Source organism: Polypterus senegalus, chromosome 18 (assembly GCF_016835505.1).
Source record: "Polypterus senegalus isolate Bchr_013 chromosome 18, ASM1683550v1, whole genome shotgun sequence".
NCBI classification, from domain to species: Eukaryota; Metazoa; Chordata; class Cladistia; order Polypteriformes; family Polypteridae; genus Polypterus; species Polypterus senegalus.
Genome location: NC_053171.1, coordinates 11185777 through 11199209, shown reverse-complemented (window position 1 = coordinate 11199209; position 13433 = coordinate 11185777). Strand labels below are relative to the sequence as shown.

General features: G+C 47.6%; 1 protein-coding gene across 4 annotated transcripts in view; it reads right to left on the bottom strand.

Moving 5' to 3' along the window:
* The window catches only part of cacng6b (calcium channel, voltage-dependent, gamma subunit 6b), a 78249-nt gene extending 67453 nt beyond the window's left edge, over nucleotides 1-10796 (bottom strand). For 3 of the 4 annotated variants that reach the window (XM_039742147.1, XM_039742146.1, XM_039742145.1), the window contains exon 1: nucleotides 6658-6965. The gene's annotated coding sequence lies outside the window, so the exon portion shown is untranslated. Of the gene's footprint in view, nucleotides 1-6657; nucleotides 6966-10670 lie in introns of those variants that run through there. The other variant, XM_039742149.1, reaches the window with a different exon arrangement.
* Nucleotides 10797-13433: the final 2637 nt, after the last annotated feature.

Here is a 13433-nt window from a genome sequence, read left to right as displayed (position 1 = left end):
CAATAGCAAACTCTTACCAGCCAGTCAGCCTTTACGTTTAATAACAGCAATGAAAAGAAGGTGAACCTTGTGGGTAGTGATGCCATCTCACAGCTTTGAGACCCCGGGCTCAACCCCCAGGTGGGGTGACTTCTTTATGGAGTTTAGCTGTTCTTCCTAATGGCACTCCGGGATCCACTGATGAGACCAGTACATGGGTGCCAGTCATGGTTTGGCAACTTGTAAAGAGTTTGTTTTTATTTTGAGTCCTGGCACAGGTTTTGTTTTTTGTCTTATGCCCATTGCTGTCATGTTATGCCTCTAGCTCCATGCCATCCTATATTAGATTAAATGGACCTAGAAAATACTGGGGGGTGTAATGGTGGATAATAATAACGGCGAGGTGAACATTTCTCACTGCATAAACCCCTCCAATCAGGAGAGACACTTCATGTGTGAGTCATGCAGCGCGCCATGTGTGCCCACACCTACACACAGCAATCGCAGCAGCATACTCGGCATACGCCCTCGAACTTGCATCCTCACATCCGATTAGTCAGGGCACTCGAGTGCAGCCAATGAGACGACAGCATGAGCTGATTACGCATACTGAGCCTTGCCTCGCACTGACTGCGGGTTCATTTCACAGGAACAGGCAAGGGCATGAAGTGGCACTGGGCACCAGACAGATGATCTTGGGTATGAAGTATGCATGTTCTACTCATCTTTGTGATACAGAAAGAGCAGCTGCCAGCCTGGAGCTGCCTAGTGTACAGGCTGGCATTGTGGCACAGCACTTAGTCCAGCTTGCTTCCCAGCTCTAAATGAAGATGAGGTTTTCACCCACAGGTAAGGGGTGAGCCTAACTGGCAGCACACAAGTAGCCCACTCTAACTGAATGGCATGGGGGACAGATTGCTGCTCCACACTTCTTAAATGCCACTATCATTTCCTGCCAAAATGCCAGCTGCATGGACTTTACATGTTCCTTCCCCCCACAGTCTGGGCCATTGCGTGGCTCTAAATTGTCCCAGGGTGGTGTGGTGATGTAGCAGGTGGCATTACTGTGACAAACTGTCTTACTCCTAGCGTGAGTGTGTCTGTGCACACAGTGTGTTGCAATTTGAAACAGTTAATCCAAGTTGCCCTGGTTAGACCAGGAATGCCCTCTCTGCAATGTCTACATGTTCTTCTCTCACAGGCGGAGGGATTTGGCTTTCCTCCCATAAATCCACAGATGGGTTGTTGGGTATGGTTGGGCACTCTGAACTGCCCTGACATAACAGGGTGTCATGTAGGCATGGCAGCAGCTTCGATTCTATCTGGGATGTATCCTGTGTGCCATTGTGACAAAATTAGGAAGGCTTTTAGGATGACTAAACTGGCCCATTGTGACAAGGTGGCATGGGGGGTACAATGAGTAGTGTGATTAATTACTTAGCTTGGTTAGTGTGAACTTGGCATGCTCTCACTGTGCCCCTGTGGTGCACTGTTTTCCACACACAGTCAAAAGCAATATATTGGGTTAACTGATGCCCAGGGAGGTGTCCTGGCACAGCGGGTGACATTGTGGCCCCAATGCTGTTGAACCGCAGCTCGGTTCTTAGCTGGCATGTCTTATATGAGAAGTTTTACCATCCAAAGACACGTGCCAGGCTCAATGGGGCCAGGAGGCATGGCGATGCAGTGTGTGCTCTTGCTGCTTTACAACGTTTACACCTCTGTTAGATTTGGATATTTAATGCCCCTCGGATTTCCTTTCACAGATTCTGCTGCCAACATTAAACTGGAGTGATTTGTCAGGATGGCAGAATGGTACTGTTGGTCTGATTCAGTTCAGATCACTGAAGAGCCCTGTGTGTGGACATGGCATGTTCTGGCATCTTCCAGTGTGTGAACCGGGCATGTTCTGGTATGTGGAGCTGACATCTTCTAGTGTGTGAAGCTAGATGTTTCACGTTCATGTATGAGGAGTTGCTGTAACATCTTCTAGTGTACAGAGCTAGCATGTTGTGGTGTTTGGAGTTGGCATTCTCTGGCGTGTACACTTGGCATGTTCTCCTGTATTCCTGTGCAGTTCTACTCTCCTGTCCCAGCCCTTTTTATTTATTTATTTTGTGATTGCCTTTTGCTCCGGGGTTGATACCCACTGTGCCCATGTTACTCCCCATGACCCTGTACTGGAAAGGAAGTGGGCACACAAATATGACCCAAGGCCGATGAGGCCAGCGTACCACTTTTTAGTGTTTTTCCTAATTCTTGTTTACCCCTGTAGGTGACGCCCCAAGGGTGCCGCCTGTGTACACCAGCCAGCAGGCTGTGCTTCAGCTCAGATGAACTCATGCACTTGACGGGCACCAGGGGAGCACTTCGCCAATAATGGAAGCCCAGCATCCTCATATTATCCTCATCACTCATCCTAATGTCCGTGCACTCCACAAGTGTAATTGCTTTCCAGGCCAGGGGTGCAGGATGTGAGTCAGTTTCTGACAGCAACTTGATGGCACGCCTGGGCATTAGCAATGAACCAGGGCTTTGAAGAAACAGGAGGCAAACCGCTGTCAGGGACTGATTGACGGGCACCTTTCGGATGTATGGCACCCACTCCTACCAGCTCGCCAACCCCATGTGCCGTTTTGGGTTAACACCAAAGCCTTAGTGAGCTTGGCTGGGCACCATACCTGACAGACTGGCACCTTTGGGCGCTCTACCTAGTGGGAAATCCCACATCAGGCACTATTAGAAGTGAGCATTTGTGGGTTTTGTATGTTAAAGAGGATCCACTGTGCCATCTGCTCGCCATCCCTGCCTGGGCTAATTAGCAAGACGCATCACCTCGGAGGGGCACAGAATTTATGAGAGGCGTTTTGCAACTCATCATCTGCAGAAGACAGTCAGGCTGCATTAGACATGTCCAGCTGAACAAGTAATTAGGTCGATTAGGTTAAGTCGGGGCTTTAAATAGCGCCAGTTTACAGATGGTGTGCATTACGGGCGCGCTGGCTCATGTCACATCTCAAGACGGGGGGCGCCACAGGCCTTCGCAGGGGGGACATTTGGAAATGACAGCCTCTTCAGCAGGCTGTGTGTAGAAGGCGAGACCCTCAGGGTGGGACACCCGGACACTAAAGAAAATGAGAATTCTCACGGATACGGGGTACGATTTTATATAGTGCCTTTCGTCAGCATAACGGAAACGTCACTGCAAGACTTAAAGCGCTCTAAGAATACTTCTTAGCAGGAGTCGGCTTCGTCGTCTACCCGAAGATTAAAATGTGCAACACATCGCAGACACGAGTCATTAAATGTGCATTTTATATAGCGCCTTTCATAATGTGTAGTCTCACGAAAAAATATAAAGTGGTGCAATGATAACTCTGAGGAGCAATTAGGGGCACCGGACTCGGTCATCTGCTGGAAAAATAAAATGCTGACACACTCAGATCATTGCATATTTTATATAGCGCCTTTCATAACGCGTAATTTGTAGTTTCACTAAAGATATGAAATGCTGCAATAGTGACACTTCGGAGGAACTAAAGGAGTCTGCTTGCTGTTCTAGTGAAAATGCCTCTCCATTTTACTATATAGCGCCTTTTATCAGCATAAGTAAAAGTGTGTACAAGAAGTACAGAGCTATGTTAATAATGGGGGGTCTGCTTGGCCTGCTATCTGAAAATGAAAAATGTTGCACCCATCCGAGTCAATGAAGGTTTATTTTTTATAGCGCCTTTATAGCGAAGTCTGACTACAAGCTTAAGTATTCTTCAGTAATAACGCTCATTAGAAACTAATGCGACAGCTTGGTCTTCTACCAGCATATACAAATGTTCTTCCCGTCACACATCCAGCTCAATGAATATTAGATTTATATAGCGCCTTTTATAATACCGCGATGGGATTGGCTCCAGCAACACGTGACCGTGGTGTGGATTGAGCGGGTGTGAAAATGACACGACACGACCCTTAGAATGAGCCGAGTGTTTTACTGCGGCCTTTAAGGTGGTGCCGTACTAATGTGCATGAGGGACTGAGGAGTGCGCTACCCGTCTCACCTTCATGTCAGTGGTTTTTTATTATGTAGCGCCTTTCATCAGTATACTGAAAGTTTAACACCAAGATTTGAAGAACTTCAGTTATTAGCCCAAGAAAGTGTAAGGAGTCTTCTGCGCACTGTGAAAGTGTTATAGCGCCTATTACACGATTTGATTTATATAGCGCCTTACATTACGAGCACTTGACAGCCTAATGAATGTTTCCCTGCAGGATTTAAACCACCGTAAGGAAACAAGAAGCCCACTTGGTCTTCAACGTTAAAAATGGCTACTGATCACCCGTTCACGTCAAACAATATTTGATACATGGCCTTTACCGTTATTGCACAATGCGTTTTCCTCAAGGAGATCCGCACTACTGTGATGCGTTGTTAAGACACACAAGGATGCGAAATACCTGCTTAGTCAGCCTCTCATATGTCATATAGTGCCTTTCATCACGAGCGCTGTATTGCTTAATGCACATATTAGTGCAAGATCGGGTACTAAAGCTTAGGATGAATTTGATTGATTTCATGAAAATGAAGAAGTGGTAGCCATCACACATCCGATCAATTAACCTTTTATTTTATATGGCGCTTCATATCGCAGCAAAATTTTCCTCAGACCAAAACCACAGTATAGTGTCGACTGAGAAATGAGGAGTGCAGTCTGGCCTGTCACTGACAATGAGCATGCGCCGCGCCGCGCACCACACGCCCAAGCCGAGCAGTCTCGGTTTTATACAGCGCAGCTCATGGCGAGCGCATTTTTAACGAACATTCAAAGCAGCGCTCAGCCACTGAAACTGAAAACCCGGCTAACGGTCAGGTGAAAGTCCTGCAGCTCTTAGGGCGGGGCTAAAATTCAATGCACGCCTCGTCACATACTCGACTTTTATATAGCGCCTTTCATCAAACAGTCTCCACAGTGGATTTGCCTTTTCTTTGTAATACCTAAAACACTGCAGTAATTGGGTACATCCTGAACCGAGGAGTGTGGTTGGCGCTACCATCACACTTCCAAATCTATGTCTTTGAATTTTCAAGCCCCTCCACAATCCCTCGTTAATGGAATGGACTGGACTAGTCGGCCTGAGGATTACAGTATAGCGTCTTTCAATGCAAGCGCCCTACTGCGCGACGAACGCGTCAATGAAGATGAGCGGCACTACAGCGAATGCCCAATCTTCCAAATAGAAGAGGGGATCTACTTCGTCCTCTCCAAAAATAGTAATTCGGCGTATATATGGTGCCTGTCATCAAACATTCCTCATTGCGCATTTCCCTCGGTTATTAATTAAGCTCACACTAAACGCGGGAGTCCGATTGGCGCTACCTATCACATTTTCAAGTCTGTATATATATTTTTTTTCGTTTCATGTCCCCCCGTAGTCCTGAAGTGGATCGGTCCGTTTTGGCAAGCTACGCATTATAGTGCCTTTAAATACAAGCGCACTATACGGCACAACAACGAATGCCTAGTACTCGATACTGAAGGGGGCGTCACTCCAGTCCTGTCCAAAATGAAAATGCGCAACTCGTTACGGATCCAAGTAAAGCAGTCGTTTATATAGCGCCTTTCATCAATGGCGCACTACATGACTCTTTAATATCAAAAGAGCCGATGACCATAAATAAGGGAGACATTTACTTAGCAGCCGTACTGATGATGTTCTTTCAATCGCACATCGACAAGTGAATCAGTCATTTTTATGTCCAGTGCCTTTCTCGGCACTGCCATTTGATCCAAAACGCTGCGATTAAGGGATGAGACTCTGAACGCGCAGGCTTACACCTCATGCACCGCATGATGGAACCCCACTCTATGACACCCCCATACCCCCTGCCCCACCATCGCAGACTTGAGTGTACCACCCTTTCTCACCGCAGACCAACAAAAAGAGATTGGATTGTCTCGGCCAGCTTTGAGCTCTGCCTTCCTGCGACCCCCGTACCCCGTTCAGAAAGTGGGATGCGAGTGAAGCCCCCACTTTAACGTTATTGCAGCGACACAACTGAGAAGCCGCGCACTGTCAGCTCATCGAATATCCGCCCGTGTAAACGCAGCGACGGCACCCGCTCACTAATTGCGAGTGCGCCTCCGCATCAGTAAATACGGCCGAATTCGAAGCCGACCCCGCGCGTTAGGCGCACACTGCGGCCATTGTTCAAACTTTCGCTGTCGCTCCTTGTGGCAGACAGTGCCCCATTTGTTCCAGCAGATGGCGGGTTTTGTTCATCTTTAATTCGGCATGCAGATGATTAGGGGTGCAAGAGCACCTCACGCTGCTGAAGAAAATCCTCCGCGGCGTTTCGTGTGCCGAGGGGCGAATTCTTCTTGTGAGTGACAGCTGTTCCTCTCCGCGAGCCCCCCGTCTTGTCGGACACCTGTTTCCCCAACGACGAGCGCTTCACTATTAGCGAGCGCCGTTAGTCAGCCTCTCCATTCACAATTTATTTACTGAAATGGGAAAAGCGGAATAATGTAAAACCACGACAGAAAAAGAGGAAGAAAAAAAAAGTGCGGCACTCGTTTTTAATCCCCGATCGGGTAGTTTGTCACTACCGAGGAATGCAAGTAACGGTGATGTGAAACAATTGCACCCGCCGAAAAGGAGGACGAGTCGGCAAAGTTTTCTTACCTGATGCTGGTCGCAGGCGCCTTTTACTTTGGTCCCCTCCGATTAATCATGTAGTAAAAAAAAATCATCGGTGATGTCACCAAAAATTGATACCCCATGCGGACTTGGAAGAAAAAAATCAAAACAGGCTGCCTAGACTGGCTGCTTTGTCTCTTTTTCACTCTCGTTTTTTATTGGTGGACACCCGAGACGGCCAACCGAACTCACATTGACTCACACGCGCTCCAGCCGCAGGATTCGGGTGGCATGTTGGCAATAAGTGGGAACATCAACCCCCGGTATTAAGAATATTTCCCAGCCACCGACTGTTGTAAAACTACACAGTTTACGCGCTGCTCGCCAAGTATCCAATCGGGGTCGGCAGGAGGGACATGTAGGATATATTTCTTTGTTGTGATTGGCTGAAGCGACCCGTCACCCAACTCCGCCACGCCTACTATCTGCCGCTGCTGGGAGCGAGCGGAGGCTAATGGGGTGCATAGACATCTGATGGTGTGGAAGTGAGCGGCTCTGCGCCTTCGTCGGCGGGGTGGCGATGTATGCGTTACACTGTTGTGTGGCTACCCAAAGCCCCTTCCCTCCCCGGGATCACCGTGGAGAGCGGGTTTGAGGATTAAACGAGAAAGCGAAAAATCCGACGCGAATTTTACTGCACACCTGTGAAGCCGGAGAGCGAAAAAGTGTGTGAAAAAATGCACAGCCCGGCCATTGCATAACGCCTCCGAACGAACGGGCGCTGAGGGCTTGCTGTTGACCCAGTTGCGAGACTCGAGCCACGGGAGAATGAGTGGCTGCTATTGTTGTTCTTATTACCGTGACCGACGCTGATGAATATTTCGTGATAAAACCATTGCGTAATGAGCGGCGCTACCACAGTTGCGGACGGCGTCTGCTTTGTGCGCCTCTGCGCTGAAACACGCTGCGGTGAACGAGAAGTCGAACCGCCGTCGTGTCGTGTCGTGTCGTGTCGGTCTGCTGTGCAGTCTGGGAAGAAAAGGAACAAAATGAAAAACATAAAGACTCACAGGTCCGTCTTCTCGATTTCTCACGGACAGCCGCATACCTGACACCCTCACAGATGAAACGGATTGTCTGTCCGTCTATTATATAGTGCCTTTCATATATATGATATAGTGCCTTATCTGTCTATTATATAGTGCCCATCTTATCTATTATATAGTGCCTTTCATACATATGATATAGTGCCCTTCTTATCTATTATATAGTGCCCTTCTTATCTATCTATCTATACATACCATATGGTGACTGAGATGTCTGTCGATCTATTAGTGTCTTTCCTGTCAATTTATTATATAGTGCCTTTTAGATCTATCAGTCTACAAGAATATTCATGAAGCCAAGCAATACAATACCTGATGCCATTCTAGGCCTGGCACTGTTAGGTCAGCCATGCTGTGCTGAAGTGAGAGTGAGGGCACAATAAGCAGAAATTCATCAGGTAGTCTCTGATTGGTTATGCCTAAGAAAGGCACTATAATATAAAGTACTGTATGTCCGTTATATAGTGCCTTTCATATCCATCTATCTACAAGTATACAAAGCAGGCAGCCATTGCACTGGCATGGGATTCGAGAGAAGGGCAGATGCCACAAGCTCTGGCACAACTAGATGACCACTACAACTTTGAAATGTACAGGAGAGACCAAATAAGCAAATGATGAATTATTAATTATTTTAAGTTAAAACTATCCTAATTCACGGATGTGCAAAGTCGAACTGAATTCCCATAGCAGAGCTTCCTGTGTGCCAGTCCACTGTTGTGGCCAGTCACTCTCAGCGGACCAGTAAAGTTTCCAGTTACCCACCAGGCATGACATGCCAGGAGCTGCCAGTTAGGGTCGCACACAGACGCTGCATGGCAGCAGCAGGACCAACCACTTAAATAAGAGAAACAGGAAAACTAAACAGTGAAGTTACAAATATACACAAGCCATAAACAAACATACTTTATGTTGCATTGCTGATTTGAGACTGGTGCCCGATTCCTGCCTTGTGCCCAGCGATGTCACGGAGCTCGGCTGCCTTGACAGTTTATTGAAGTGGCGCGTTAGTACAACTGCAGTCCTGACTGTGTCTCTCTGTCTGTCTTTCACAGTATATAGCGCCTTTCTGTCTGTTTCTGGCCGCACCTCCACACGAACTGCGGGACTCCCAAGGCACGTTCTTCAATTCCAGGACTTCGCAGGAGTTGGCGCGGCCCTCTACCTAAAACGCAGCGCTTGACGGCCGAAGACCGACGCTGCACCAATCAAAGCCCGGTATTCGCTTAGGGCCCGCCCTCTCGGCGCTGACGAGTGAGTTTTCATTTCATTGCGTTGTACATTTGCTTGTGCCGTCAATGACACAAACAGACATACAAAGACATGAGCACCAGAAAGATATTTGACCGCGCGTGAAATGCTTTGTGTTATTTTTAATGATCTATTGCTACATTTCATCGTACCCTAATTTATTTGCGTCTAGTTAGTTTAGCTGAAAGCCCTTCCTCTGTTGATGAGGAGCTTCGTTTCTTTGAGCTCGGCCGGGTAAAGCCCACGCTCCTACCGCATGCGCACCACAAGTCCTAATTTTGGTGTGGACCCCCATATTGTTCATTGACTTGTGGAAGCCCCCGAGCCGCCCCAGCAGTCCGCAGCCGTTTACGCACACACACACACACCGACTGTCATTCACACACGGGGTCTCATCACACAGACTCGTGCTGACCGCGGGCAGGTGACGGGACTGGCTGGTCACATCGCCAGTTCTGGTGCCGAGCGGTCAAGCCCCTGATGTCATATAGCACCTTACCGCAGTGAACACGTATTAAGGGGTCTTTACTTTATCGTCGGCAGCCCCCCAAAACACACACACACGTTCAGTTTCACACAGATCTTGTGCTCAGAAGCTCATGGTGGGCCTGCCTGTTCTACAAAGCTCCTTCCAGCACATCTCAGAAGCTTTTATTTGGATGGGTACCCCGTCACTGTGGGGGTCCATGGCATCACCCAGTCCTGACGGTCAAAACAAAAGCAGAGGGTTAGAAGGACGTGGAAGTCGTAGTCGAGTGCCAACAGGTGTCAGCCCCTGGCAGTACCACAGATGGAAAAGGAGAGAGTGAAGGACTGAAATGAAGCCCTGGCTAGTGGTGTGCCACTGACATGGAGGGGCCGGGGATTTTTTATTTGGGCACCAAAACATGCTCTGCCCAGCAGCAGTTGGCATAAACCCCACAGACTGTGGTCCAGTATGTGGACAGATGACCCCCAAAATGACCAGTAAAAAATAAGACGGGCTAAGGTCCAGTAGGAGTCAATGAGCTGGCAGAAGAGACGGGCACACCCTGGGCACTCGGCACTTTGTTGCCCACTGTCCGCGGTGTGTGCCTTTGTTTTATACGTGGTGGTCGTCTGCTGCCAATTCGTTTGGCTCGGGGATTGGCAGCCGGAGCTGTCACTCAGTCTCATTTCGCAGGGCGAAGCCTTTGTTACTTGATAGCAAAAACAAGAAAAAGAGAACGCGGGTCACAGTGTGCCTACAGACGACAGGCTGTCATTCGGTGCTGCCCGTTTGTGCCAACTTGTTACAAAGGCGCTTTGTTTGTTTTTTTTGTCCCAATGCCTAAAGCAGATGCCTTTAAGAAACCGTCAAAGTTTCCAGTTCAGCTTCACGACTCGCTAGTTTGTTCCAAATTCCCAAAAGCCTCCGCGTGGAGACGCGCCTTCTCGTTTGCGTCTTAGCGGCACTTCCCATTCCTGGCCACTAGAGGGCATCGAATATACGCGCCAGTCGTCAGCCTTTAGCAAAGCGGAGAAACTGAACGAGTCAAAGTACCGTGAAAAGTAACAATGCGTGAAAAAAACAGCATGACACGCGTGCAGCGGTAGTTACAAGGGTCCTGGAATAGGTTTCAGTTGTGTGTGGCATCAATATCAATAGGCATTTATTTAATTATCTCTTCATGTTATTTATTTCAGGGACACCGCGAACATATGAAATAAAATGAAACTCACTTTCAGGGTGGAGAGAGCGGACGCTTGCGTTTCCTGTGTTTTGATTGGTCAATTGTCCGTAGAGTAGATAAAGTGCCACATTTACAGCTGGCACTTCAGATTCAGACTCCTAATGAAGGGGGCGCTTCTTACACGCGTATCCGACACACACCGCCACAACTTTGAGCATGCGCCCCAGGTCAAGCAACGCGCATACGGCCATTGCGGACGTCCCACCAATCAAAACGCAGGAAACGTCAAGAGCCCGCCCACTCAACATTGACGAGTGAAAGTGACAGTTTTCATGTCTTTGGGTATTTATTTCATTAGGAGTGCGGAGTCACTGAAATTAATGAAGAAATAATGAAATATATAAAGACGTAAACTACAAAAAAATCTCATGACAGATTTAATCATTTATTCTCCTATATTCATTGTTATTAATTTACTGTCACATTTCATTATACATTTATTTTTATCCAAAATATTCTGCCATTGAAAACCATCTTTGAGAATTCAAAGCAAAATATAATTATTAAATAATTAATCACATGAACAGGTGCAGGTATAGAAAAATTCCCCCCTTCGAAATATTTCCATTTTTTTTGCTTTACAGCCTTAAAAGAAAACACATACAAAAAATATTTCTTCATGGCTTTACTTACTCAATGCAACCTACAACATCCAAGTGAAGATTATCACAGCTACAGTTCAGAAAAAATATTTAAAAATCAGAAGTAAGACCTGCTGAGATTAATAAGGATCACCCCCCCATGTCGATGTCATTTTGTTGAACCCCTTGAGTCTGTTGATTCTTCTCTATCAGCTCTGCACATCTAGATTGTGCCCACTCAATATCTGCCCCCAATCTTCTTTACAGTTTAACTCTCATTGGCTGGTGAGCGTTGGTGGTCTGCCATCTTCAGATCTTTCCTCAGATTTTCACTGTGATTTAGGCCTGGGCTCTGATTGGCCACACCAGGACGTTCACTTTTTTCTCAGTTTTGCTGTGTGCTTCGTGTTGTTGTCGTGTTGCAAGGTGAACATTCTGCCCATCTTCAGCTTTCTGGCAGAGGGTAGCAGGTTTTCCTTGACAGTATTTTGCCCCATCCATTTTTCCTTCTACCCTAACGAGAGCCCCAGACCCCCCACAACAGGCTGCTGCCCCCTCCATGCTTTACTGTAGGTATGGCGTGTTGTGGGTGGTGAGCTGCATTGGTGTACTGTTTGCTGTCGAGGCCACATAGTTTGATTTTGGGCTCATCTGACCATAAGTCCTTCTTCCACTTGGCATCAGAATCTTCAGGGTGCATTCTGGCAAAGCTCAGACGAGCCTTAATGTGGCCTTTCTTGTGAAGTGCGACCCTCCCGAACAAGCCAGAATGGTGGAGTGCTTGTGAAATTAATGACCACTCTGTGCCATCAAATCCTGTAACTCCTTCAAAGTGGCCATTGGCCTCTTGGTAGCCTCTCTTACCAGTTTCCTCCATGCTCTTCCGTCCAGTCTGGAGGGTCCAGGGAGGGTCCTAGTTGTACCAAACACTCAACACTTCTTTATGATGGACTTTACTGAGCTCCATGGAATTGATAAAGTCTTTGAGATGTTTTGGTCTCCATCTCCTGCCTAATGTCTGCCCACAACTCTGTCCCTGAGATCTTTTGAAAGTGGCCTGCCACCCTTAGTCTGTTGTTTGCTGTCAGTTGTCAGTGAATGGACCAGGAACAGCTTCACTAATCACACGGATTACAATTCATCACAGGTGGAAGGAAGACAGTAACCAGGGTCTTCAATGGAAATGGTGGGCACTGACACCTAATTGAGGTTAGATGGGGGGATCCTTTATTAATCTCAGTAGGTCTTGTTTTTGATTATTTAAAATTCTTTTGCACTGTAGCTGTGATGTCTTTCACTTGAATGTTAGAGATTGCATTTGGTTGTGTGTTTACATTTAAGGCTGTCAAGTGTGGCCGGAGAGCCTTTCCTATGCCCACTGTACATTGCATTTTATTTCTATTATTATTTCAGTGTGTATTCAGCCCCCTTCACTCTTTGTTTTCAAATCCTCTCAATTCAAGTCCTCCCTCATCAGACGACACTCAACGCCCCAGAATGACAAGGCGAGCACAGGAGGTCAGATATTTACACAAACGTATGAAAAGTCAAAACCTGGTTCCCAGTCTGCTGGTCGTCGCCTCACTTGAGGTCCGCTGAATTTACTGGACGGGTTAGGAAAGGCCAACAGAGGGGCTGCCTGCTGATCTCGGGGGCAGGATTGTATCTGCAGAAGGCTGCAAAATAAAAAAAACTCGAGCGGCACTGACGGCTCCCGAGAGCTCAGTGGTCTTCATAATCCGGCAATAGAAACAGGGGGGGAGCAGAGAGCTGATCAAGACCCTGATGTCACTCCAGCTGAGCTTTAGAGAGCCTGTGTGGAGATGAGAGGGACGTCCAGAAGGACAGCCACATCATCAACACCCCACGAGACTCTCTGGTCTGACATCATGGCAGGAGGACGGTGGGCGTCACTCAGCCCCTGGGTCAAATCGGCAAATGTCCCCAACACAGCCTGGAAGAACCCGAATGGAGAGGCTTGGCATCAGGTGTCCACCGGTGGTCTCCATCCAGGCTGACAGAGCAGGTGTTCCTCGACCACCCTCAGCCAATCTTGTGTCACCTAAAGGCCTTGTCACATTGCACAGTTTTTCCTGTAATTTTTCTATCAAAGCAAGTTTTGGAGGCACTTGTCGTGTCGTGCCCACCAGCCCCATCCAACCAGTCTCTGA